At 36.0% G+C, this 2,500-nt stretch overlaps 1 protein-coding gene across 1 annotated transcript in view; it reads right to left on the reverse strand.

Moving 5' to 3' along the window:
- Positions 1-2,500, reverse strand: part of LOC144891773 (uncharacterized) — a 469,129-nt gene that overhangs the window by 100,652 nt on the left and 365,977 nt on the right. The window lies entirely within an intron of this gene.

Consider the following 2,500-nt stretch of genomic DNA (forward strand, 5'->3'; position numbering starts at 1 on the left):
TTAAGAAAGGCAATCATGCGTGTTTGTGGTTTGTAATATTTTTACTTCTTGGTGGCTTGCCCCTCAAAACGTCACAATAAGCTATTTATTCACATTAACATGGCATTTGTCCAAGGAGGAAAACCCCTTCGAGGAGGAGGATATTATTAGTATTAATATTGTTTTGTAATAACATTAATATTATTCTGCTGTCAATATTGTTGTTATTACTTTCATTATTAGATGCAGCTTTGGAAAAATCCCATGATAAGCTATCTTAACAGGGATATACACCTTAACATTAATTTTGCACAAGAGGGTAAACCCCCTTGGGGAGGGGTGGGGGCAAATGAAGTCGTTACAACCTCCTTCGTGTGACCCTTAGTCTTCCTGTCAAGTTTGGTTGAGATTGGATAAGTAAAGACTGAATGTATCGCAGTCAGACAGACAGAGAAGCCCAATTGCATATTTTAGTATGATGATTTGATGTTTACTGTAACAGAGGAGAAAATGTGTGTGAAATGAAAAATATGTAGAGTTGCATGAATCTCTTTGTAACCTGCATGCTATGTATAGACCAAGAGGTATGTATGTGTCATGTATGTATGTATGTTTATATATGTATTATGTATGTATCTATAATGTGTGTATAATGTATGTATAATGTATGTACAGTCGTGGCCAAAAATATTGGCACCCTTGCACTTTTTTCAAATAATGCACCATTTCTTCCAGAAAATTGTTGAAATTAAAAAAATATTTTGGTATCCACATTTGTATTTATTTAGTTTGCAGTGGAACAAAACAAAAAAGCTGAAAAAATTACTAAATCTTAGCTTATTCTACACAGAAATCTTAAAATCGCTCAGACAATATTATTGGCACCTTTTAGAAGTTGTTAGAAATCATTAGATTTCAAGCAGGTGGTTCTCCTTCACTTTGGAATTGAACTCACCTGGGGTGGGTTGCAGGTGCCTGCAATATAAACATCACTCATTCAATCAGTTTGAATAGAGAAAAGAAGTCATTCTGCTGTTTTGTGTACGTACCGCAATGAGAATGGAGAAAAGAAAGAAAACCAGAGAATTATCTGAGGATGAATCTCCTCTCTGGGCAGGTGCTCCTGCCTCACACCTGGCTCGGCTTCACGCTGTTGAAACCAAAGATTTCAGAATCATTGGAATCTCCCGCGATGAAGCTGATTGTGAGGGCCTTTCACTCACTCACCGCAGGCAGGTTGGTGGTCTTTCTGTCTTCTACCGACTCTCTCTGGCCTTGCTCCCCCAGCTCAATCTGTGCTCTGTCCCCTAAATATTCCTGCAGGATGCACAAGATCTGCCAGTAACCCTCTTATGGTGAAACTGCCAAAATCAAGACTCTCTGCTCACCTTCACTCTTTCATTCCTCTTTACTCCCACCTCTGGAACAAACTCCCTCACTCTCTTCAATCCCACTCCTCCCTCCAGGTCTTTAAAACAGCTGTTCACCACCATCTCTTGTCTTCCCCCATCCAAAACCTTGATATTTTCTATCCCTGTTAAAACGCCCCAAATCCACCTCTTTCAATCCCCAACTTGTTTCCTGAAATTCCTAGTAGTGTCCATGCGTTTTATACCTCTCTCACCCACCCCCTGCCTCCTCCCCCCCAAGCCATCTCCCTCCCACGGATCTCCCGATGTCCCTGTTCTCTGCTGTTGTACTTGTGTGCTTCCCTCTCTCTCCCCATCTTGTCTCCCTCTCCCTTTATTGTATGTTTTGTGTGGCCGTTTTTTTTTGGTGTGATTAATGTTATCTCTTACACGAGCCTCCATCTTGTATACCAAAAAAAAACAAAGAAACAAAAACAAACTGCAGTTATTTTGTCCAAAGGATGTGCTACCAAATATTAAGTCTCGGGTGTCAATAATTTTGTCAATGCCATTTCTTTTTATTTATTTATTTAAAAGGACATTAAGTTCTGAATCAAAAACAAAGGTTCTGTAATATTAACAGTGAAATAAAGAATGGTGGAGACAAAATACTTTTGTCAATTTCAACTTATTTTTCGAGAAAATTATGAGTTATTTGGAAAAAGTGCAAGGGTGCCAATATTTTTGGCCACGACTGTATGATGTATGTGTGTATCTATGTATGTATGTATGTATAATGTACGCATTTTTCATGTATGTATAATATATGTGTAATGTATATAATGTATGTATGTGTGTATATAATGTATGCATATATAATGTATGTATAATATATTTGTAATGTATATAACGTATGTATGTGTAATGCATGCATAATGTCTGTAAAATGTATATATGTGTATATATATAATGTATATATGTATATATAAAGTATGTAAAATGTCTGTATAATGTATATATGTATGTATAATGTATGTATGTATGTATGTATGTATAATGTATATATGTATGTATAATGTATGTATGCATGTATAATGTATATATGTATGTATAATGTATGTATGTATGTATGTATAATGTATATATGTATGTATGATGTATGTAATATGTAT

The sequence above is a fragment of the Myxine glutinosa genome, chromosome 4 (genome assembly GCF_964187855.1).
Source record: "Myxine glutinosa chromosome 4, kmMyxGlut1.1, whole genome shotgun sequence".
Lineage (NCBI taxonomy): Eukaryota > Metazoa > Chordata > Myxini > Myxiniformes > Myxinidae > Myxine > Myxine glutinosa.